This window comes from Oratosquilla oratoria, chromosome 28, assembly GCF_046742065.1.
Source record: "Oratosquilla oratoria isolate Oo_2021 chromosome 28, ASM4674206v1, whole genome shotgun sequence".
NCBI lineage: Eukaryota > Metazoa > Arthropoda > Malacostraca > Stomatopoda > Squillidae > Oratosquilla > Oratosquilla oratoria.
Window position 1 is genome coordinate 32,379,957 of NC_134804.1, and position 26,369 is coordinate 32,406,325.

The 26,369-nt window shown below is 40.1% G+C and overlaps 2 long non-coding RNA genes across 2 annotated transcripts in view; one reads left to right on the plus strand and one right to left on the minus strand.

The window, feature by feature from the left end:
- LOC143040293 (uncharacterized) overlaps positions 1 to 20,576 on the minus strand; it is a 35,312-nt gene extending 14,736 nt beyond the window's left edge. Inside the window, exon 1 of the long non-coding RNA XR_012967705.1 lies at positions 20,234 to 20,576. This is a non-coding gene — a long non-coding RNA (uncharacterized LOC143040293). The remainder of the gene's footprint in view (positions 1 to 20,233) is intronic.
- Positions 5,604 to 14,314, plus strand: LOC143040292 (uncharacterized). Its single transcript, XR_012967704.1, has 2 exons — positions 5,604 to 6,025; positions 8,899 to 14,314. It is a non-coding gene; the product is annotated as an uncharacterized LOC143040292 (long non-coding RNA).
- Positions 20,577 to 26,369: the final 5,793 nt, after the last annotated feature.

A 26,369-nucleotide genomic window follows, 5' to 3' on the forward strand; every position in this document is an offset into this window, starting at 1 on the left:
TTTGTCATGAGTCACAGTCACCATGACTGTAGATTAGCTTAAGTTGAATAGGAAAAGTCATGTTCATTTCGTCCTGAGTCACAGTGAGTGTCGAAAATAACTTTAACATGGTAAAATTCTCGACCACAATGACTGTAGATTAGCTTAAGTTGAATAGGAAAAGTCATATGCATTTCGTCCTGAGTCACAGTCAGCGTCGAAAATAACTTTAACATGGTAAAGTTCTCGACCACCATGACTGTAGATTAGCTTCAGTTGAATAGGAAAAGTCATGTTCATTTCGTCATGAGTCACAGTCACCATGACTGTAGATTTGCTTAAGTTGAATAGGAAAAGTCATGTTCATTTCGTCCTAAGTCACAGTGAGCGTCGAAAATAATTTTAACATGGTAAAATTCTCGACCACCATGACTGTAGATTAGCTTCAGTTGAATAAGAAAATTCATGTTCATTTCGTTCTGAGTGACAGTGAGCATCGAAAATAATTTTAACATGGTAAAACTCTCGACCACCATGACTGTAGATTAGCTTAAGTTGAATAGGAAAAGTCATGTTCATTTCATCCTGAGTCACAGTCACCATGACTGTAGATTAGCTTAAGTTAAATAGAAAAAGTCATGTTCATTTCGTCCTGAGTCACAGTGAGCGTCGAAAATAATTTAAACATGGTAAAATTCTCGACCACCATGACTGTAGATTAGCTTAAGTTGAATAAGAAAAGTCATGTTCATTTCGTCCTGAGTGAGAGTGAGCGTGGAAAATAATTTTAACATGGTAAAATTCTCGACCATCATGACTGTAGATTAGCTTAAGTTGAATAGGAAAAGTCATGTTCATTTTGTCCTGAATCACAGTCACCATGCCTATAGTTTAGCTTAAGTTGAATAGAAAAAGTCATGTTGATTTCGTCCTGAGTCACAGTGAGCGTCGAAAATAATTTTAACATGGTAAAATTCTCGACCACCATGACTGTAGATTAGCTTAAGTTGAATAGGAAAAGTCATGTTCATTTCGTCGTGAGTCACAGTTAGCGTTGAAAATAATTTTAACATGGTAAAATTTTCGATCACCATGACTGTAGATTAGCTTAAGTTGAATAGGAAAAGTCATGTTCATTGCGTCGTGAGTCACAGTCAGCGACGAAAATAACTTTAACATGGTAAAATTCTCGACCACCATGACTGTAGATTAGCTTCAGTTGAATAGGAAAAGTCATGTTCATTTCGTCATGAGTCACAGTCACAATGACTGTAGCTTAGCTTAGGTTGAATAGGAAGAGTCATGTTCATTTCGTCCTGAGTCACAGTCAGCGTCGAAAATAATTTTAACATGGTAAAATTCTCGACCACCATGATTGTAGAATAGCTTAACTTGAATATGAAAAGTCATGTTCATTTCGTCCTGAGTCACAGTGAGCGTCGAAAATAATTTTAACATGGTAAAATTCTCGACCACCATGACTGTAGATTAGCTTCAGTTGAATAGGAAAAGTCATGTTCATTTCGTCCTGGGTCACAGTGAGCGTCGAAAATAATTTTAACATGGTAAAAGTCTCGACCACCATGACTGTAGATTAGCTTAAGTTGAATAGGAAAAGTTATGTTTATTTCGTCGTGAGTTAGAGTTAGCGTTGAAAATAATTTTAACATGGTAAAATTATCGACCATCAAGACTGTAGATTAGCTTAAGTTGAATACGAAAAGTCATGTTAATTTCGTCCTGAGTCAAAGTGAGCGTCGAAAATAATTTTAAGATGGTAAAATTTTCGACCACCATGACTGTAGATTAGGTTAAGTTGAATAGGAAAAGTCATGTTCATTTTGTCCTGAGTCACAGTCACCATGACTGTAGATTAGCTTAAGTTGAATAGGAAAAGTCATGTTCATTTCGTCCTCAGTCACAGTGAGCGTCGAAAATAATTTCAAGATGGTAAAATTCTCGACCACCATGACTGTAGATTAGCTTAAGTTGAATAGGAAAAGTCATGTTCATTTTGTCCTGAGTCACAGTCACCATGACTGTAGATTAGGTTAAGTTGAATAGGAAAAGTCATGTTCATTTCGTCCTGAGTCACAGTGAGCGTCGAAAATAAATTTAACATGCTAAAATTCTCGACCACCATGATCGTAGATTAGCTTAAGTTGAATAGGAAAAGTCATGTTCATTTCGCCCTGAGTCACAGTCAGCGTCGATTTTTTTTAACATGGTAATGATCATTTCGTCCTGAGTCACAGTGAGTGTCGAAAATAACTTTAACATGGTAAAATTCTCGACCACAATGACTGTAGATTAGCTTAAGTTGAATAGGAAAAGTCATATGCATTTCGTCCTGAGTCACAGTCAGCGTCTAAAATAACTTTAATATGGTAAAATTCTCGACCACCATGACTGTAGATTAGCTTCAGTTGAATAGGAAAAGGCATGTTCATTTCGTCATGAGTCACAGTCACCATGACTGTAGATTAGCTTAAGTTGAATAGGAAAAGTCATATTCATTTCGTCCTAAGTCACAGTGAGCGTCGAAAATAATTTTAACATGGTAAAATTCTCGACCACCATGACTGTAGATTAGCTTAAGTTGAATAGGAAAAGTAATTTTCATTTCGTCCTGAGTCACAATGAGCGTCGAAAATAATTTTAACATGGTAAAATTCTCGACCACCATGACTGTAGATTAGCTCCAGTTGAATAAGAAAATTCATGTTCATTTTGTCCTGAGTGACAGTGAGCGTCGAAAATAATTTTAACATGGTAAAATTCTCGACCACCATGACTGTAGATTAGCTTAAGTTGAATAGGAAAAGTCATGTTCATTTCGTCCTGAGTCACAGTGAGCGTCGAAAATAATTTTAACATGGTAAAATTCTCGACCACCATGACTGTAGATTAGCTTAAGTTGAATAAGAAAAGTCATGTTCATTTCGTCCTGAGTGACAGTGAGCGTGGAAAATAATTTTAACATGGTAAAATTCTCGACCACCATGACTGTAGATTAGCTTAAGTTGAATAAGAAAGGTCATGTTCATTTCGTCCTGAGTGACAGTGAGCGTGGAAAAGAATTTTAACATGGTAAAATTCTCGAACACCATGACTGTAGATTGGCTTAAGTTGAATAGGAAAAGTCATGTTCATTTTGTCCTGAGTCACAGTCACCATGCCTATAGTTTAGCTTAAGTTGAATAGAAAAAGTCATGTTGATTTCGTCCTGAGTCACAGTGAGCGTCGAAAATAATTTTAACATGGTAAAATTCTCGACCACCATGACTGTAGATTAGCTTAAGTTGAATAGGAAAAGTCATGTGCATTTCGTCGTGAGTCACAGTGACCGTTGAAAATAATTTTAACATGGTAAAATTCTCGACCACCATGACTGTAGATTAGCTTAAGTTGAATAGGAAAAGTTATGTTTATTTCGTCGTCAGTCACAGTTAGCGTTGAAAATGATTTTATCATGGTAAAATTCTCGACCACCATGACTGTAGATTAGCTTAAGTTGAATAGGAAAAGTCATGTTCATTTTGTCATGTGTCACAGTGACCATGACTATAGATTAGCTTAAGTTGAATAGGAAAAGTCATGTTCATTTCGTCCTGAATCACAGTGAGCGTCGAAAATAAGTTTAACATGGTAAAATTCTCGACCACCATGACTGGAGATTAGCTTAAGTTGAATAGGAAAAGTCATGATCATTTCGTCCTGAGTCACAGTCAGCGTCGAAAATAACTTTAACATGGTAAAATTCTCGAACACCATGACTGTAGATTAGCTTCAGTTGAATAGGAAAAGTTATGTTCATTTCGTCATGAGTCACAGTCACAATGACTGTAGATTAGCTTAAGTTGAATAGGAAGAGTCATGTTCATTTCGTCCTAAGTCACAGTCAGCGTCAAAAATAATTTGAACATGGTAAAATTCTCGACCACCATGACTGTAGATTAGTTTAAGTTGAATAGGAAAAGTCATGTTCATTTCGTCCTGAGTCACTGTGAGCGTCGAAAATAATTTTAACATGGTAAAATTCTCGATCACCATGACTGTAGATTAGTTTAAGTTGAATAGGATATGTCATGTTCATTTCGTCGTGAGTCACAGTGACCGTCGAAAATAATTTTAAGATGGTAAAATTTTTGTTCACCATGATTGTAGAATAGCTTAAGTTGAATAGGTAAAGTCATGTTCACTTCGTCAATTTTTTTTTAATAAGGTAAAATTCCCGACCACCATGACTGTAGATTAGCTTAAGTTAAATAGGAAAAGTCATGTTCATTTCGTCCTGAGTCACAGTGAGCATCGAAAATAATTTTAACATGGTAAAATTCTCGACCACCATGACTGTAGATTAGCTTAAGTTGAATAGGAAAAGTCATGTTCATCTTGTCCTGAGTCACAGTGAGGGTCGAAAATAATTTTAACATGGTAAAATTCTCGACCACCATGACTGTAGATCAGCTTAATTTGAAAAGGGAAAAGTCATGTTCATTTTGTCATGAGTCACAGTCACCATGACTGTAGATTAGCTTAAGTTGAATAGGAAAAGTCATGTTCATTTCGTCCTGAGTCACAGTGAGTGTCGAAAATAACTTTAACATGGTAAAATTCTCGACCACAATGATTGTAGATTAGCTTAAGTTGAATAGGAAAAGTCCTATGTATTTCGTCCTGAGTCACAGTCAGCGTCGAAAATATCTTTAACATGGTAAAATTCTCGACCACCATGACTGTAGATTAGCTTCAGTTGAATAGGAAAAGGCATGTTCATTTCGTCCTAAGTCACAGTGAGCGTCGAAAATAATTTTAACATGGTAAAATTCTCGACCACCATGACTGTAGATTAGCTTAAGTTGAATAGGAAAGGTAATTTTCATTTCGTCCTGAGTCACAGTCAGCGTCGAAAATAATTTTAACATGGTAAAATTCTCGACCACCATGACTGTAGATTAGCTTCAGTTGAATAAGAAAATTCATTTTCATTTCGTCCTGAGTGACAGTGAGCGTCGAAAATAATTTTAACATGGTGAAATTCTCGACCACCATGACTGTAGATTGGCTTAAGTTGAATAGGAAAAGTCATGTTCATTTCGTCCTGAGTCACAGTCACCATGACTGTAGATTAGATTAAGTTGAAGAGGAAAAGTCATGTTCATTTCGTCCCGAGTCACAGTCACCATGACTGTAGATTAGCTTAAGTTAAATAGAAAAAGTCATGTTCATTTCGTCCTGAGTCACAGTGAGCGTCGAAAATAATTTTAACATGGTAAAATTCTCGACCATCATGACTGTAGGTTAGCTTAAGTTGAATAAGAAAAGTCATGTTCATTTCGTCCTGACAGTGAGCGTCGAATTAATTTTAACATGGTAAAATTCTCAACCACCATGACTGTAGATTAGCTTAAGTTGAATAGGAAAAGTCATGTTCATTTTGTCCTGAGTCACATTCACCATGCCTATAGTTTATCTTAAGTTGAATAGAAAAAGTCATGTTGATTTCGTCCTGAGTCACAGTGAGCGTCGAAAATAATTTTAACATGGTAAAATTCTCGACCACCATGACTGTAGATTAGCTTAAGTTGAATAGGAAAAGTCATGTGCATTTCGTCGTGTAATGGGGAGATTTCTGCCATGGCTGGGCACCACGGTGGAGAGTTGAGGCTTGAGGCTAGCCTCAGCTGATGTTCTGAGGAGAGTCTTTGAGAGACTGATATCGGAACTGAAACCCAATAACTTTAACTGGGCTTTTAAAGATACAACACCATAAACTGCCCCTCTGTTGTTGTTGTCATTCCCTAGACTGTCTGGCCAAGCAGTCACGACCCCTCTGTTTAATAACGCTGTTGGATATTTGTTAGACTAGAATCAAAATATATCTCTGGGTTGAAGGAGTTGATTTGGTCTGAGATATGCTTTCTTAGTGTGTGCTTGTGTTTGACAGTTGACCTGTGATGATGATTATTATTTCAGGGACAGTACAGCTTGGCTAGGGCACAACAGTCCTTCAAGTCTCTTGTTCAGATTCATGAAAAGAATGGTAAGATTGTTCTTCTTCCCTTAATTTTTCTTATAGCATATGTACTTTCTCCCCATCTTCTTTTCTGCATGAGGGGACGGAGAGCTGGGGTCACCGATTTAATGAAGTAGCCTTGCTGTGGATGTGCTGTGTCTTGCGACACTGCTTCTGACCCAGGGTAGTGGGCGAAATGCAGGGATGACCCGTCATCCAGGAGGTGCCAAGATGAGAGGGAGGAAAGAGGATGGAGGGGAGTGGAGTATGATAGGAATGGAATGGGTAGGAGTGGTTTTTGTGCCTTTGATTTTAGGCTACCTCCCTTATAAGGGTAAAAAAGCCTTTGCTATATGTATGTATATATACTTTCACACCTTTCTCTGCATATATTCAGCAAATGCAAATAGAAAACTATTAGTAATTGTGGATCAAGTTTGGCCACATTTTTAATGTATGATTGCTTTGTAAGAATAGCCTGCCTATTATGGGTAGTATACATCAGGATCAGAGGAGGGATTGAAGAAGTTAGTGACAGTTTGAGAAGGTGTGTGAAAGAAGGAAGCTGAAGATAAATGTGGGCAAAAGTAAGGTGATGAGATGTACAAGGGGAGAGAGTGACAGTAGGCTGGAAGTGAGCATTAAGGGTGAGAAACTGGAGGAAGTGGTTAGTTTCAGATACTTGGGTGTGAATGTGACAGGAAAGGGAGAAGTGGGGGTGGAAGTAGAATGTAGATTGAGAGATTAAAAAGTGTAATGAGAAATAGACATCTGGGAATGGATGCTAAGAGGAGGTTATATGAAGGAGTGATTGTGCCAACAGCAATGTACGTGGCAGAAACATGGAACATGAGAGAGGAAGAGAGAAGGAGTTTGAATGTGTTTGAGATGAAATGTCTGAGAAGTATGATGGTGTTTACTAGGCTAGATAGAGTGAGATATGAGGAGGTGAGGAAGAGAATGGGTGGAAAAGGAGCTGGGAGATAGGGTTGATGAAAGAGTATTAGGATGGTTTGGACACATGGAAAGAATGAGTGAAGAAAGATTAGTAAAAGAAGTGTGGAAAGCGGAGGTGGGAGGAGTGAATGTGAGGGGGCGTCCTAGGATGAGATGGATGGATGGGATGAAAGGGGCTTTACAAAAGAGAGGAATGTCTGTAGAGGAAAGACAGGAGAGGACAAGATAGGGGTGAATGGAGAGGGGTTGTGTATAGATGAGGTTGTGATGCATGATGGGGAGTGGGTGGGGGAATGGGGGGTGAGGAAGTATGTATGAGAAAAATTTTGACGCAGCCCGAAGGGATTTCTCCCCGTCTTCTCCTTTCCTGCATGAGGGGACAGAGAGGGAGGGTCGCTGAATTTATGAAGCGGCCTTGCTGTGGATGTGGTGTGTCTTGTGACACTGCTTCTGACCCAGGGCAGTGGACAGGATGCAGGGATGACCCGTCATCCAGGAGGTGCCAAGATAGGAGGGAGGGAGGAGGGTGGAGAGGAGTGGAATATATGGGAAATGAAATGGGTGGGAGTGATTTCTATGCCTTTTTCTTTTTGGCTACCCCCCGTGTAAGGGGGAAAAAGCCTTTGGTATATGTATGTATGTATACATTGCCATGTAGATTTGGGAGATAGAATTGATGAAAGATTATTGGGATGTTTGGACTCGTGGAAAGAATGAGTGAAGAAAGGTAAAAGAAGTGTGGAAGGCAGAGGTTGTATGGAGTAAACTTGAAGGGGTGACTAAGGATGAGATGAGATGGATGTGATAAAAGTGGCATTGAGAAAGAGGGGAATGTTTGTTGAGGAAGGAAGGGAGAAGACAGAAGATAGGGGTGAGTGGAGAATGGTTGTGCATGGATGATGCTGTGATGTATGAAGGGAGTGGATGGGGGTGATTAGGGAGTGGTTATGTGTGAATGATATTTTGATGCAGCTTGGAGGGATTTCTCCCCATCTTCTCATTTTCTACATGAGGGAATGGAGAGGGGGTTAGCAGATTAAATGAAGTGGCCTTGTTGTGGATGTGCTGTGTATATTATAAGTAGTTTGTATGGGGCTGCTTGTACATTGGCAGATGTACATGTCGGTGTCTGCATAAACATTTGGGCGATTAGGGAGTTTTTGGTTAACATACTCGCTGGCCAAGTGGGTTAGAATGTCACTACTTGCAGTGGAGATTGAGGTGACAGCAGTTTGAACTCTGCCACCGATGAGTTGGATCAAGGGCATGGTTCATTAAATTCCACGTTACAAAGTCCTTTGAAAAGGAACACTATCCAAGCCTCCTGTTAGGGATGAGTTGGTGATGTTAACCTTTAGAATACGATGATGCAACCTGATGTCATGAGCCACAAGTGGGGTAAATAAGGATATCGGCATTGGCTTCCTGTTTATATTTATTTAGTAGTTGTAGCTCACCCCTGTTTTCTGTGAACAAGCTTTATCATGTTTTCTGTGAACAAGCTTGATCTTGTTTTCTGTGACCTTGTATTTATTCAAGGTGAAAGAGAACAAGTGCAACAGTGGTACATACATACATACATATACCAAGGCTTTTTTTCTCCCTTACCAGGGGGGTAGCCAAAAAGGACAAGGCACAAAAACATTCCCACCCATTTCATCCCCAAAAACACTCCACACCCCTCCACCCTCCCTCCCATCTTAGCACCTCCTAGATGACAGTAGGCAGTAACAGTGGTAACTTAATATTTTTAATGCATGTATTGTGATGCATCATCATACATCAGGCAACCTGATGTGCGTGTGAATATTTGACTTGTATTGAAGAGGTTAAACTTATTCAATTGTCATTCTAATTTTAAGGTGTTTTTTAATTCTGTTCTTGCTTTTTTAATTTAACATTAAAATGAATTATTATGGTTACATAGTTTTCTTCTCTTGCAGGATGGTTTACGCCACCTAAAGAAGACGGCTAATAGTAGCTTAATATTAAGTCCTAAACTCCACTCTGTCCCTCCTCTTGCAACATTGTCAGTCTTCTTGAAGCTACCCTAGATGAAAGAATAATCAAGATATCAGTAGCTCTTCACAACCATCAGAACTATACATACAAATTGGAAGAAATGTACGAAAAAGGTATCAACCAAGAATATGTGCCAGTGAGCAAGGCATTAGGGATGGACCATACCTGTCCAAGGATCTGCAATGTCACCAGTTCCTCCTTCAATTTGTATTTTATTCTTTATCCATCCGTGAATTGCATCTCATTATAATAAGTGGATGGAAATTTTCCTCTAATCCCGGACAACAATTTGTACATTTTCCCATTGAAATTTAGTTTTGTAGCTAATTGGATCCTGTGATACTAAAAAAAGGAAAAAAGAAAGAAACAAACTTTTATTCTATATTCACACTTTGTTTCATGTGGTTGGCCCAAATGTAAGATGAGCCAGTTTGATACAAACTGCCAGGGACTTGTTTGCTGGATTTGAATTGTGGATGCCCCTCCAACAAATGTATAAAGCTTTACATTTTTATTTCTTGGAACAGAAAAGTTATGAAACATTTTAAAATGTGTGCAAAGGGTAATACTACTTGAGTGTATGTTTCACGTTCAAGTTTTTGTTTGAAGAGAATTCTAATGGTTTAATAAACAAGTATCCCAAAATGCCAATAGCTGCCAGATTATTCCTGCCCTTTTTGCAAGTCAAATGCAAACCACATTTGGCTCCGTAAAGCAGTCAAGTCTGAGTCTAGCAGTAAATGTGTACATGCTAGTGTACATACATAAAGGACTTTGTGTGTGCGTGCAGTACACTCGGGTGTGTGTACACTGCATGGAGTACAGTCAGTGAGGAACAGTTGCCAGTCCATGGGATAGTCCAGTAAGCTCTATGGCATTAAATATTCATTTTCCAGGACTTACCCTGTGGGAGAAGTCTACATGTGATTCAGTACTATAGAGATATGCTCTGTTTGACCTTATCCCCCATATTCATTTTTAAATTTTAGCATAATTCATGTTCCTATAATTTCTTAGAATTGGCAGCACTAGTATTATACCCACATGACTGAAGCTCACTAGAATAGAATGAGAAAGACAAGGACAGACTAGTCGCAGATTCCACATCAATACTGATGCAAGAGAGGCCTAATGATGACCTGTTTCTCTCACTTCTGTCTGGGTAGGTGATAATGTACAGGCTGCATAGGACTGAGTTTTAAGTCCAGGCAACCAGTTTCACTCGAAAATACTACCCTTTCCATTCACCTTTAATCCTTTTGTATGTCGTTAATTACGTTCTTGCTGTAGCGTGTCTTCCCTTGCTTCTTGTTTTCCTCATTTTATCGACTTGTGTAGATATTCTTTCGCCATACTATTCTTTCGTGTGGGACCAATGATAGGCACTTGTTAGTGGTCCTGCAAGATAGATGTTGGAGAAAACTATCTGCTGTCTATCTTCAAAAAGTGTACCCAGTCCCTAGACTGGGCCCAATATTTCTTTCATTTTAAATTATCATTGCCTCACACTTTAGTACACAAGGCAAGCTAACAATTGTCTCTTGTTTACCACCTCCTCTTCTTCCTCCTGGTCCCATTCCTCCTACCCCTTCTGCTTCCATTCTTCCTCCTCCTCTTTGCTGGTGACGTAGAAACACTTACACTCACACAATACAGACATCATTAAAACTAGGCAACAGTGATATCTCTTGTTTTCCCAGGCCCCTCTCCTACCTCTCTCCACTCCTGTTCTTGTTAGTTTCCCATCTACAAGTTTCTTCCCTCTTCTCTTTATTCACTCTGTACCTCCTCTTCCTCTTTGTCCTCTTCATCCTTCTTCTTTTCATCGTCCTTGTTCTCCTCCTTGTCTTTGTCCTCCTGCCTTCACTCCTCATCCCATTATCCCACTGTGCTTCTTCCCCTTCCCACTTCTTCTTTTGTGCCACTTTTCCACAGGGTTGAGTCTGACCAGGGATCTATAGGGCAACAGGGTTTGTCAGGTCCCAGGGAGCTAGACAACAGCAACACAACCGTGTCTCTCTATCTTTTTCTCTGTCTTGACTCTACCCCCCCCCCACTCTCTCTCTCTCTCTCTCTCTCTCTCTCTCTCTCTCTCTCTCTCTCTCTCTCTCTCTCTCTCTCTCTCTCTCTCTCTCTCTCTCTCTCTCTCTCTCTCTCTCTCTCTCTCTCTCTCTCTCTCTCTCTCTCTCTCTCTCTCTCTCTCTCTCTCTCTCTCTCTCTTCCCCCTCTCTCTCTCTCTCTCTCTCTCTCTCTCTCTCTCTCTCTTCCCCCTCTCTCTCTCTCTCTCTCTCTCTCTCTCTTCCCCCTCTCTCTCTCTTTTCCCCTCGCCCTCTTCCCCCTTGTCTGCCAGTCTCCCTCTTTTCCTTTCACTTTATTTCACTTTCCATACCATCTCGCAATACAGTCACCCCATTCAGAATGAAACAATGAAGCCTTTATCCACAACATTATACTCACAGATATGGTAGGTCCCAGTTAGAACATGTGCTTACAGATATGTATTGATCAATCTGTTGTTCCCACAAGTTTGAGACCTGTAGTTCCACTGATAGAAATCTCCTGGAAGAAATGTTGGAATTTTGTGTTGTGGGTCTTTCTGTGTGTTGCCAACTAGTAGCAGGAGAATAGTTGCAAATAGTTGAGAAATAGTGGAAAATGGTAGAGAGAATGTTGCGTCAAATTCCGAGTGCGTTGGCCCCCAAGGGGTACATTTGTCGGTGGAGGTGATAGTGTAGGTTTTGGAAACAGACAAGAAGGTTCTTCCTGATGCCGGTGTCTGTTCCACAAAATCACATGTAGGCACACATTTTCAGTCCCTAGAAAAAGCAAATAGTTCATTTACCTCCATTTCCTAGCCTGGAAGTCTCTGGCTCCACAGCACCTGGCAACAATCCATGGATACCCTTATAGGTCTCATTGGAAAGAAATGTACTCTTGTCTGATGTATAATTGGTCCTGTTTTGTTTGTCACTAGCTAGTTGGAGGAGGGGAGCTGTTGTCATATTTTCATGTGTAAGAAAACATGTGGATGATGGATAGATCTTGGGCCTGGGTCAGAAACTGAATGTCGACCCTGCTGGGGTTTCGAGAAAAGGGGGGGTGTCTTGAGGAGATGGGTTTTTCTTATATCTGTTGAGCAAGATCACCTTGTGCATGTGCCTTTTGTTGCTTTCCACATAAACACACAATGTGAACACCCGTGTGCACACACACACACACACACACACACACACACACACACACACAGTTTATGGTATGTTGGGGGGGTGGGGGGCACTTGATATCTGTGGATGTGGTGGTGTTGAGCCATATCTTCAAGATAAAATTGAAATGTCTGGGAAATTGAATATACCCATGGTTCTTAGTGTCTACTATCTGTTAAGGCAGTGGACTATATAACCATTGAAAGTGTGAGTTACATCTACAGCATAAAAGTGTTAAAAACAAACTACTGTTTGAGTGTGAACTAAAGAAAAGTGGTGGAATGCAAGTTTGACTTGTCTGTAAAACTTGGCATGGCGTGTGTGTGTGTGTGTGTGTGCGTGCACACTCGCATGCACGCGCGCACACACACAGATATACACAAAGATGTATATAATTTTTGGGGTGCTCAACCTAAGCCCTTGCTGTCTGCATGAGGTTATCGGGTCACAAGCCCACCTATTCTTAGTTGTAGTAAAGCCACCAGTCATTTGAGTATATTCTTTATGGTAGTTTTTTGGTGTATGTCAGAATGCTTGACAATATAGCCATTGAAAGGGGAATTACACCTGAGACATTGCTGAATTTGAAACAAATTACAGTTTCAAGTTGAATCAAGGTAGAGGTGGTATATTAAAATATTCAGTCTTGTTATCACTCAGGTAGGTTAACATAGATGCACACATGCATGTGTGTGTACACAGACACACACACACACGCAAACACACACACACACACACACACACACACACACACACACACACACACATTATTTTTCTTAATGTGGGACAAAAGAAAAAAGAGTACATGAAAAATGTGAAAATTACAAGTTTCTTGAAGGATGTTTAGAAAAACAGCTTTCCATACAGATGCACTGAAATGTGGAACAGCATGGAAGGAGAAACATTACGATGTAAGTAAATTTAAAACTAAGTTTGATCAGTGGAAGCACCGATATGGGACCCCATATGTATATATCTTGTATAATACAGAAACACACACACACACACACACACACACACACACACACTCACTCACTCACTCACTCATAGTAATGGACAGTTATATGCATATCCACACTCTCCTGCTTTTTCTGTTGCAGTTTCTTCCCATGTCCATAATTTTTCTTCCTCTTCCTTGTTTCTCTCTCATTCTTTTCCCGCCCATCAATTCTTTTGTTATTTTGCCTCTCTGTTACACACATTCACCAGTACCTACCAATATGCACACCAAATGACCCTCACTTTTGGAAATGAATGGACAGTCACATATCAGTTATTCATAATTTTTTCCATGGCTTGCATCACAGACTTAGCCATTCTTCCCCACCCTCCGTATGTGGAAGACAAAGGACTTCTCTTGGGGTGATGTGTGTAGTCTTCCTACACCAGTCTTGTCAGTTGTCAGCCCATCTGTATGCTTGTGTATCTTGTTTGAAGTCTTTTATTTTTTTTTTTTTGTCTTGACCTAAGTAAAAGAAGTGTTTAGAGTATTGACGTAGAAAAATGAAGATGGGTTAAAGTGGACTTGGTGAATGAGTGTTAATGTTATGTCTTATAGGTGGTGAAGACAAAGATTTCATATATAAGAATGTTAGTAATGTCTTGGTGGTCTTGAAACTGTATTTAGGCTTCTCATGTGTACATCCAATCAATGCTACGCCACTATCTTGCTTCTCTCATGTCTACAGTTGTACTATGAACTGTGTTCATTGTACAACTTTGTAAAACATGAACTGAGCCTTTCCAGGAGTTCACATACATAATGCCATACCAAGATGATGAGGTTATTTTTGAGTTTTCTTGTACTGATGGTTTTGAAATAAACTTATCGTCTACCTTCTCAGTCTGTAGGGATGACGAGACATCTTTAGTCTTAATCACTTGAATGATTGTGAGTTAGGTGGTGATGGCTTCAACTGAATCCTCTGTGGTCAAAGATAGCTACAGCCGCTTATTACAGTGGTGAAGTTATATAGCAGATGATGTGGACTTGAAGTTTCTGATGACAACGTTTACAGCATGTGTGGATGAAACAAAAATCCCTTGTATTTTTTAATCCAGTAAAAAGCCTGTTATCAAGTGATTGCCTACCTGTATCATATAAATGAACATTTCAATAAAATAGTGGTTCAACTTCTGATTTTTTATTTAACCAAGGTCACCTTTTAACCTTGTTACACACTGGTCCCCCGTCTGGGGTATTGGCTGCATGTTATTGTGAGGCTAAAAGCTGCTCAGTAGCATGCAGCTGATACTTTAGGGTCTATATGGGGCGCCCCTATGGACCAGAGCCACACATCATTTTGTCTGTGATAGAGGAAATCTCTATTCATAGAGAAATGATGCTACTTTATTATACTGCGACTGTCCCTCTGTTATGCTGTGTCCCCACTCTTAATACTGTCCTGTACCACTTCTCTGAATATTCATTTCCTTTTTCGTGGAACCTTGTGATAGGGGAGAAAGAATACTGCAACCAGATGTTCCCACTTGAGTCATAAAAGGCAACAAAAATGGGACAGAAGATAGGACTAGACATCCAACTCTCAGTAGCCCCAAAGGCATACGAGGGTCTGGGAGGAGTTTTCCAACCAGACCCCTAAGGTTTGGATGTGGTGCAGATAAAAATAAAAGTGAAGAGATAGGCAGTATGTGAGGAGAAAGATGAATGTGTTGGCATTGAGTGAAACTAAGTTCAGAGGGAGGAGCAAGTTTGAGATTTGGAGTATAGTTGGGAGGAGGGAGAGAAGGGATGGCTCTACTAGTAAGTGAGAAGATAGGTGTGTGGTGGAGTGGAAAGAGGTTTCTTCAAGGTTAATGTGGATGAAGGTGAAGCAGGAAGGGAGATGTAGGCCTGGTAGTGAGAAGAATGTAGAGGAAAAGGAGGCTTTTGGATAGATTTAAATGAGTGCATAGAGGGTTTAGGTCAAAGTGGTAGAAGACAAACCAATAGATGGAGTGGTTGAGAAGTGTGGAGTGCCAAGAATAAAATTGTGGTGGAGAGATAATGGTGATGTGTCTAGAGAGTTAATGATAGCAAATACAGTGTTTAGGAAGAAAGTCAAGCATAAGTACACATGGGAGAGGGTGGTAGATAGGGCTTTAATGGACTATATAGTAACCAGAATTTTTTTTGGTGGAAGGTAAGTTGAGAATAGAGGGTAGATCGAGATAGAGCAAAAGGACAGAAAATAGGTGTTTAGAGTAAAATGCTTAAATGAGAAAAGGATTACAAGCTTGAGAGAAGAGTGGGAGTAAAGAATAGAGTAGAACTAGGAATGGGATGATTCAAGGAGGGAGTCGCAAGGTGTGCAAAGATGGTGCATGAAACGAGGAGGACAGGAGGAAATAGAAGGATGATTAGTGAATGGTGGGATGACGAAGCAAAAATGGTTGTAGAAGTGAGGAAATGAACATTCACAGATTGGTTGCAAAATAGAGACTTGTATGAGAGGTACAAAGAAAAGATAAGAGAAGTAAAGCATAAGATAGGAGGTAAGAAAGAGAGCAGATTTGAAATGAGGTAAGAGTATAACAAAATTTTAAAAGTAATAGAGATGTTTTGGAAGGAAATAAAGAGGAAGGGGGAGTGAATCAAGTAGAGAAGAAAAGGTAAAAGATACAGATGGAGAGATGATAATGGAAGAGAGCAGTAAAAGATGGGCAGAGTATTTTAGGGAGCTGCTAAATGTGAGGTACAAAGAAAAGAGAAGTAAAGCATAAGATAAAGGAGAAAGAGGAGAGCAGATGTGAAATGGGATAAGAATATGATAGTATATAGTTATGAAAAGATGTTTTGGAAAGAAATTAAGAGGAAAAGGAGGCAGTAAGAGGAAGATAGGCAGTATTTTGTGGGAATTTCCTACAAATTTGTAGGAGAAATTTGCTCACATGAGATGTTTTGTGAGCAAATTATAGGTTGCATTGAACTTTTGTGTATATGATAACTTTTTGTGGGAAAAAATATAGATATCCAGATTTCCTTGTGGGAATTTTGTGTAAAAATTCTCGTTTGTGGGAACAGGCATAGATCACAATGGCAACACTGTTGCTAAATGTGAAGGAGGATAGGGAGGGAAAGGTAGTTACAGTGAGAAGTGCTAAGAAAATGATGGTGATGAGTGAGGAAAATAGAGGAGAAATAAGGAAAGATGAAGTGAAGGCAGTTGTTAAGATGAGAGCAGGTAAGGCACCTAGGTTGGAGGGGTGTCATGCAGAATGTTCAAGAAAAGTAGGTAAAGTGATGGACTGGCTGGTGATGTTATTTAATGTTTGTTTAAGAGAGGGTAGAGTGCTGGAATAGTGTTGTGTAGTTCCACTTTACAGGGGAAAAGGGGACAAGTGAGAGTGTAGTTTCAGTGGGATCAGTTTATTAAGTGTAGTTGGTAAGGCCTATGTGTAGGTCTAGATTGTGAGGATTAGGAGAGGAACAGAGGGAATAATTGGTGAGGAACAGTGTGGGTTTAGGACAGGTAGTGATTGTGTGGATCAGATTTGTGTGGTAAGACAGATATGAGAAATCTTTAGGAAAAGGTAAGGATGATTTTTGGGCCTTTATGGATTTGGAAAAGCTCATGACAGGGTTGACAGGTAGGCACTGTTGGAGGTATTGCAGATATATGGGATAGGAGGAAAGCTTTTAAGAGTAGTCAAGAGTTTTTATAAGAGTAGTAGAGGATGTGCTAAAATCAGAAATGGAGAGAGTGAGTGGTTTGAGGTAAAGGTGGGACTTCACCAGGGATGTGTTATGTTGAATTGGCTTCTCAATTTATACATGAATGAGATGGTGCAAGAGGTAAATGCAAGGGTAATGGATCGAGGATTGGAGATGGTTAAAAAATGGAGAAAAGTGGGAGATAAGCCAGTTGTTGTTTACTGACAACACTGCACTTATAGCAAGATCAGAGGAGGAATTGAGGAAGTTAATGACAGAGTTTGGGAGGATGTGCAAAAGAAGGAAGCTGAAGATAAATGTGATGAGATGTGCAAGGGGAGAAAGTGGCAGTAGACTGGAAGTGAGTATTAAGGAAGAGAGACTGAAGGAAGTAGAAAGTTTTAGATACTTGGGTGTGAATGTGGCAGTAAAGTAAGGAGTACAGGTGGAGGTAGAATATAGATTGAGAGAAGCAAGTAAATGCTTTGGGGGGATTAAAAATTGTTCATACATATACCAAGGCTTTTTTCCCCCTACAAGGGAGGTAGCCAAAAAGGAAAGGCATAAAATCATTCCCACCCATTCCATCCCTGAATACACTCCACACCCCTCCACCCTCCACCCCTCTTATTTGAGAGGGTGGAGGGGTGTGGGAATGGATGTTAAGAGGAGATTGTATGAAGGAGTGATTGTGCCAACAGCACTGTATGGGACAGAAACATAAAACATAAGAGAGGAGTTTGAATGTGTTTGAGATGAGGTACCTGAGACATATGATAATGGTTACTAGGCTGGACAGAGTGAGAAACGAGGAGGTGAGGAGGAGAATGTGTGTTGACCCAAATTTTCATGGATTTTTATAATTTCAGGTCCATTTTGGTTACTTGCTCCAATTGGGCCACCATTTCACCCACAGGTTGAGGGCCACAAGGCCTCCTGTGGATTGCACGTGGACACCACTCGGGCCAAAGGTACAGACACCAGAGGTAGAAATGTGAAAATGCAGTAAAAAAAAAAAATTGCTTAACTCTGGCTAGGCACCCACGCACATTCCCTTAGGGCAAGGTTCCTCATGAGTACTGTGCAGTGCACTGGGTATGACTACCTCTGGGGCAAGTTTGGGTCAAATCAGTGACCCCCCCACCCCACCCCCAGTGACCCCCTGGTCCAATCTTGCCCCAAAGAGATGCAATCATGCATAGAGCATTGATGTACATATGAGGAACCTGGACCCAAGGGCGTGTGCGTGGGGCCCAGCCAAAGGTGAGGCTCTGGCTGGAACTTTGCCTTTCCGCTTCTAGCGCCCGCACCTTTGGCCTGAGTGATCTCCAAGTGATATCTGCAATAGGCCTCCTGGCACTTCACTTGTGGGTAAAAAGGCCAAATTGGAGCTAGTAGCCAAAATAACCTCAATACCTTACAAGGTAGAAATATGAAATTAGAGTAAAAAAGGCTGGGCACCATAAATGAAATCGTTAGTTATGCTGATTTGGCCCAATCTTGCCCCAGAGGGTGAGTCGTGCACAGAAGTCTGTGAGGAACATGTGAGGAACCTGGACCCAATGTGTATGTGGGGCAAAGCCAAATTTGAGGCTGGGCGGGTTTATTCCCTTCCGCCTCTAGCACCCGCACCTTTGGCATGGTCTCCAAGTGATATCCATAGTAGACCTCGTGGCCCTCGACCTGTGGGTGAGATAGTGGCCCAATCGGAGGCAGTGGCCAAAATGACCTGAAAATCTCATAAGATTTTTGAGGGAAACAATCAGGTCTGCCGATTTGGCCCAATCATGCCCCAGAGTAAGATGGCTGTGCACAGAGCGCTGTGAGGTACATGTGAGGAACTTGGACCCAAGGGTGTGTGGAGCCCAGCCATAGTTGAGGCTCTGGCTGGGTTTTTGCCTTTACGCCTCCAGCGCCCGCACCTTTGGCCTGAGCGGTCTCCAAGTGATATCCGCAATAGGCCTCGTGGCTCTCGACCTGTTGGTGAGGTAGTGGCCCAATTGGAGCTAGTGGCCAATGTGACCCAAAAATCTCTCAAGGGGTTTGCCCATGGGTTTTTGAGGGAATTGTTAGGTCTGCCGATTTGGCCCAATCTTTCCCCAGAGTAAGATGGCTGTGCACAGAGCTCTGTGAGCAGTCTCCAAGTGACATACACAGGAGGATTGTGGCCCTCGACCTGTGGGTGAGATAGTGGCCCAATTGGAGCTAGTGGGCAAAATGACATAAAAATCTCACAAGGGTGCCCATGGGTTTTTGAGGGAATTGTTAGGTCTGCCGATTTGGCCCAATCTTTCCCCAGAGTAAGATGGCTGTGCACAGGGCACTATGAGGTATATGTGATGAACCTGGACCCAAGGGACTGTGTGTAGGGCCCAGCCAAATTTAAGGCTCTGGCTGGGTTTTTGCCTTTACGCCTCTAGCGTCCGCACCTTTGGCCTGAGGAGTCTCCATGTGATATACATAGGAGGCCTTGTGGCCCTTGACCTATGTGTGAGATAGTGGCCCAATTGGAACTAGTGGCCAATATGACCCAAAAATCTCTCAAGGGAACATGAGCAGCCCGAGTCCAAGGGCGTGGCAGTGGCACCCCTCCAAATTTGGGCCTTTTCACCCAGTAATCACCTTTTGGCCTCTGGCACCCATACCGTTGGCCTGAGTGGTGTCAAATTGGACTCCACGGCAGCCCTAGCCGCCCTCGACCTGTGGGTGAGATGGCGGGTAAATCGGAGCAAGTGACCAAAATGACCCAAAATCCAAAAAATCTCAAAGGACCCCATGAATTTAGCAGAAAATTCGAAGGTGACCGATTTGGTCCAAACTTGCCCCACAGGGAGAGAGTCGGTCAAAGTGCACAGCAAGGTAAACATGAGCAGCCTGAGTCCAAGGGCGTGGCAGTGGCACCCCTCCAAATTTGGGCCTTTTCACCCAGTAATCACCTTTTGGCCTCTGGTACCCATACCGTTGGCCTGAGTGGTGTCAAATTAGACTCCACTGCAGCCCCATCGCCCTCGACCTGTGGGTGAGATGGCGGGTTAATCGGATTAAGTGACCAAAATGACCCCCCCCCAAAAAAAAAAAAAAAAAAAAATCTCACAGGATTAACCCCAACAATTTAGCCCCACATTCGAAGGTTTCCGATTGGTTCCAAACTTGCCCCACAGGGAGAGAGTCGGTCAAAGTGCACAGCAAGGTAAACATGAGCAGCCTGAGTCCAAGGGCGTGGCAGTGGCAACCTTCCAATTTTGGGCATTTTCACCCAGTAATCAAATTTTGTCATCTAGCACGGCGGGTAAATCGGAACATGTGACCATAATGACCCAAAACCTAAAAAATCTCAAAGGATTAGCCCCATGAATTTAGCCGAAAATTAGAAGGTCACCGATTTGGTCCAAACTTGACCCCACAGGGAGAGAGTAGGTCAAAGTGCACAGGGAGTGGCAGTGACACCCCTCCAAATTTGGGCCTTTTCAACCAATAATCACCTGTTGGCCTCTGGCACCCATACCGCTGGCCTGAGTGGTGTCAAATTGGACTCCAAGGCAGCCCTAGCCGCCCTAGACCTGTGGGTGAGATGGCGGATAAATCGGAGAGAGTGACCAAAATGACCCAAAATCCAAAAAATCTCAAAGGATTAACCTCATGAAGCAAGTGACCAAAATGACCCAAAATCAAAAAAATCTCATGTTCATTTCGTCGTGAGTCACAGTGAGCGTCGAAAATAATTTTGACATGGTAAAATTTTCGACCACCATGATTGTAGATTAGCTTAAGTTGAATAGAAAAAGTCATGGTCATTTCGTCCTGAGTCACAGTGAGCTTTCGAGACAATTTTACCATAGTAAAATTCTCGACCATCATGACTGTAGATTAGCTTAAGTTGAATAGGAAAAGTCATGTTCATTTCGTCCTGTGAGACGTTGAGTGTCGAAAATACTCTTAACATGGTAAAATTCTCGACCACCGTGACTGTAGATTAGCTTAAGTTGAATAGGAAAAGTCATGTTCATTTTGTCCTGAGTCACATTCACCATGCCTATAGTTTATCTTAAGTTGAATAGAAAAAGTCATGTTGATTTCGTCCTGAGTCACAGTGAGCGTCGAAAATAATTTTAACATGGTAAAATTCTCGACCACCATGACTGTAGATTAGCTTAAGTTGAATAGGAAAAGTCATGTGCATTTCGTCGTGAGTCACAGTGACCGCTGAAAATAATTTTAACATGGTAAAATTCTCGACCACCATGACTGTAGATTAGCTTAAGTTGAATAGGAAAAGTTATGTTTATTTCGTCGTGAGTCACAGTTAGCGTTGAAAATAATTTTAACATGGTAAAATTCTCGACCACCATGACTGTTGATTAGCTTAATTTGAATAGGAAAAGTCATGTTCATTTTGTCATGTGTCACAGCCACCATGACTATAGATTAGCTTAAGTTGAATAGGAAAAGTCATGTTCATTTCGTCCTGAATCACAGTGAGCGTCGAAAATAATTTTAACATGGTAAAGTTCTCGACCACCATGACTGGAGATTAGCTTAAGTTGAATAGGAAAAGTCATGTTCATTTCGTCCTGAGTCACAGTCAGCGTCGAAAAAAACTTTAACATGGTAAAATTCTCGACCACCATGACTGTAGATTAGCTTCAGTTGAATAGGAAAAGATATGTTCATTTCGTCATGAGTCACAGTCACAATGACTGTAGATTAGCTTAAGTTGAATAGGAAGAGTCATGTTCATGTCGTCCTGAGTCACAGTCAGCGTCGAAAATAATTTTAACATGGTAAAATTCTCGACCACCGTGATTGTAGATTAGTTTAAGTTGAATAGGAAAAGTCATGTTCATTTCGTCCTGAGTCAGAGTGAGCGTCGAAAATAATTTTAACATGGTAAAATTCTCGACCACCATGACTGTAGATTAGCTTAAGTTGAATAGGAAAAGTCATGTTCATTTCGTCGTGAGTCACAGTGACCGTCGAAAATAATTTTAAGATGGTAAAATTCTCGTTCACCATGATTGTAGAATAGCTTAAGTTGAATAGGAAAAGTCTTGTTCATTTCGTCCTGAGTCACAGTCACCATGACTGTAGATTAGCTTAAGTTGAATAGGAAAAGTCATGTTCATTTCGTCCTGAGTCACAGTGAGCGTCGAAAATAATTTTAACATGGTAAAATTCTCGACCACCATGACTGTAGATTAGCTTAAGTTGAATAAGAAAAGTCATGTTCATTTCGTCCTGAGTGACAGTGAGCGTCGAAAATAATTTTAACATGGTAAAATTCTCGACCACCATGACTGTAGATTAGCTTAAGTTGAATAGGAAAAGTCATGTTCATTTTGTCCTGAGTCACAGTCACCATGACTATAGTTTAGCTTAAGTTGAATAGAAAAAGTCATGTTGATATCGTCCTGAGTCACAGTGAGCGTCGAAAATAATTTTAACATGGTAAAATTCTCGACCACCATGACTGTAGATTAGCTTAAGTTGAATAGGAAAAGTCATGTGCATTTCGTCATGAGTCACAGTCACAATGACTGTAGATTAGCTTAAGTTGAATAGGAAGAGTCATGTTCATTTCGTCCTGAGTCACAGTCAGCGTCGAAAATAATTTTAACATGGTAAAATTCTCGACCATCATGAGTGTAGATTAGTTTAAGTTGAATAGGAAAAGTCATGTTCATTTCGTCCTGAGTCACAGTGAGCGTTGAAAATAATTTTAACATGGTATAATTCTCGACCACCATGACTGTAGATTAGCATAAGTTGAATAGGAAAAGTCATGTTCATTTCACCTGAGTCACAGTGACCGTCGAAAATAATTTTTAAGATGGTAAAATTCTCGTTCACCATGATTGTAGAATAGCTTAAGTTGAATAGGAAAAGTCATGTTCATTTCATCCTGAGTCACAGTCACCATGACTGTAGATTAGCTTAAGTTGAATATGAAAATTCATCTTCATTTCGTCATGAGTCATGGTTAGCTTAAGTTGAATAGGAAAAGTCATGTTGAAATCGTTCTGAGTCATAGTTAGCTTCGAAAATAATTTTAACATGGTAAAATTCTCGACCACCATGATTGTAGATTAGCTTAAGTTGAATAGGAAAAGTCATCTTCATTTCGTCCTGAATCACAGTGAGTTGAAAATTATTTTAACATGGTAAAATTCTCGACCACCATGACTGTAGATTAGCTTAAGTTGAATAGGAAAAGTTATGTTTATTTCGTCGTGAGTCACAGTTAGCGTTGAAAATAATGTTAACATGGTAAAATTCTCGACCACCATGACTGTAGATTAGCTTAAGTTGAATAGGAAAAGTCATGTTCATTTTGTCATGTGTCACAGCCACCATGACTGTAGATTAGCTTAAGTTGAATAGGAAAAGTCATGTTAATTTCGTCCTGAGTCACAGTGAGCGTCGAAAATAATTTTAACATGGTAAAATTCTCGACCACCATGACTGTAGATTAGCTTAAGTTGAATAGGAAAAGTCATGTTCATTTCGTCCTGAGTCACAGTGAGCGTTGAAAATAATTTTAACATGGTAGAATTCTCGACCACCATGACTGTAGATTAGCTTAAGTTGAATAGGTAAAGTCATGTTTATTTCGTCCTGAGTCAAAGTGAGCGTCGAAAATAATTTTAACATGGTAAAATTCTCGACCACCATGACTGTAGATTAGGTTCAGTTGAATGGTAAAAGTAATGTTCATTTCGTCCTGAGTCACAGTCACCATGACTGTAGATTAGATTAAGTTGAATAGTAAAAGTCATGTTCATTTAGTCCTGAGTCACAGTCACCATGACTGTAGATTAGCTTATGTTGAATAGGAAATGAAATGTTCATTTCGTCCTTAGTCACATTGAGCGTCGAAAATAAATTTAACATGGTAAAATTCTCGACCACCAAGACTGTAGAGTAGCTTAAGTTGAATAGGAAAAGTCATGTTCATTTTGTCCTGAGTCACAGTCACCATGACTGTAGATTAGCTTAAGTTGAATAAGAAAAGTCAGGTTCATTTTGTCCTGAGTCACAGTCACCATGACTGTAGATTACCTTAAGTTGAATAGGAAAAGTCATGTTCATTTCGCCCTGAGTCACAGTCAGCGTCGATTTTTTTTAACATGGTAAAATTCTCGACCACCATGACTGTACATTAACTTAAGTTGAATAGGAAAAGTCATTTTCATTTTGTCCTGAGTCACAGTCACAATGACTGTAGATTAGCGTAAGTTGAATAGGAAAAGTCATGTTCATTTCGTCCTGAGTCACAGTGAGCGTCGAAAATAAATATAACAAGCTAATATTCTCGACCACCATGACTGAATATTAGATTAGGTTGAATTGGAAAAGTCATATGCATTTCGTCCTGAGTCACAGTCAGCGTCTAAAATAACTTTAACATGGTAAAATTCTCGACCACCATGACGCTAGATTAGCTTCAGTTGAATAGGAAAAGGCATGTTCATTTCGTCATGAGTCACAGTCACCATGACTGTAGATTAGCTTAAGTTGAATAGGAAAAGTCATATTCATTTCGTCCTAAGTCACAGTGAGCGTCGAAAATAATTTTACCATGGTAAAATTCTCGACTACCATGACTGTAGATTAGCTTAAGTTGAATAGGAAAAGTCATTTTCATTTCGTCCTGAGTCACAGTGAGCGTCGAAAATAATTTTTACATGGTAAAATTCCCGACCACCATGACTGTAGATTAGCTTAAGTTGAATAGGAAAAGTCATGTTCATTTCGTCCTAAGTGAGTGAGCGTGGAAAATAATTTTAACATAGTAAAATTCTCGACCATCATGACTGTAGATTAGCTTAAGTTGAATAGGAAAATTCATGTTCATTTTGTCCTGAGTCACAGTCACCATGCCTATAGTTTAGCTTAAGTTGAATAGAAAAAGTCATGTTGATTTCGTCCTGAGTCACAGTGAGCGTCGAAAATAATTTTAACATGGTAAAATTCTCGACCACCATGACTGTAGATTAGCTTAAGTTGAATAGGAAAAGTTATGTTTATTTCGTCGTCAGTCACAGTTAGCGTTGAAAATAATTTTAACATGGTAAAATTCTCGATCACCATGACTGTAGATTAGCTTAAGTTGAATAGGAAAAGTCATGTTCATTGCGTCGTGAGTCAGCGTCGAAAATAACTTTAACATGGTAAAATTCTCGACCACCATGACTGTAGATTAGCTTCAGTTGAATAGGAAAAGTCATGTTCATTTCGTCATGAATCACAGTCACAATGACTGTAGATTAGCTTAGGTTGAATAGGAAGAGTCATGTTCATTTCGTCCTGAGTCACAGTCAGCGTCGAAAATAATTTTAACATGGTAAAATTATCGACCACCATGATTGTAGATTAGCTTCACTTGAATATGAAAAGTCATGTTCATTTCGTCCTGAGTCACAGAGGGAGTCCAAAATAATTTTAACATGGTAAAATTCTCGACCACCATGACTGTAGATTAGCTTCAGTTGAATAGGAAAAGTCATGTTCATTTCGTCCTGGGTCACAGTGCGCGTCGAAAATAATTTTAACATGGTAAAATTCTCGACCACCATGACTGTAGATTAGCTTAAGTTGAATAGGAAAAGTTATGTTTATTTCGTCGTGAGTCACAGTTAGCGTTGAAAATAATTTTAACATGGTAAAATTATCGACCATCAAGACTGTAGATTAGCTTAAGTTGAATAGGAAAAGTCATGTTCATTTCGTCCTGAGTCAAAGTGAGCGTCGAAAATAATTTTAAGATGGTAAAATTTTCGACCACCATGACTGTAGATTACGTTAAGTTGAATAGGAAAAGTCATGTTCATCTCGTCCTGAGTCACAGTCACCATGACTGTAGATTAGGTTAAGTTGAATAGGAAAAGTCATGTTCATTTTGTCCTGAGTCACAGTCACCATGACTGTAGATTACCTTAAGTTGAATAGGAAAAGTCATGTTCATTTCGCCCTGAGTCACAGTCAGCGTCGATTTTTTTTAACATGGTAAAATTCTCGACCACCATGACTGTACATTAACTTAAGTTGAATAGGAAAAGTCATTTTCATTTTGTCCTGAGTCACAGTCACAATGACTGTAGATTAGCTTCAGTTGAATAGGAAAAGTCATGTTCATTTCGTCCTGAGTCACAGTGAGCGTCGAAAATAAATTTAACATGCTAAAATTCTCGACCACCATGATTGTAGATTAGCTTAAGTTGAATTGGAAAAGTCATATGCATTTCGTCCTGAGTCACAGTCAGCGTCTAAAATAACTTTAACATGGTACAATTCTCGACCACCATGACGCTAGATTAGCTTCAGTTGAATAGGAAAAGGCATGTTCATTTCGTCATGAGTCACAGTCACCATGACTGTAGATTAGCTTAAGTTGAATAGGAAAAGTCATATTCATTTCGACATGAATCACAGTGAGCGTCGCAAATAATTTTAACATGGTAAAATTCTCGACCACCATGACTGTAGATTAGCTTAAGTTGAATAGGAAAAGTAATGTTCATTTCGTCCTGAGTCACAG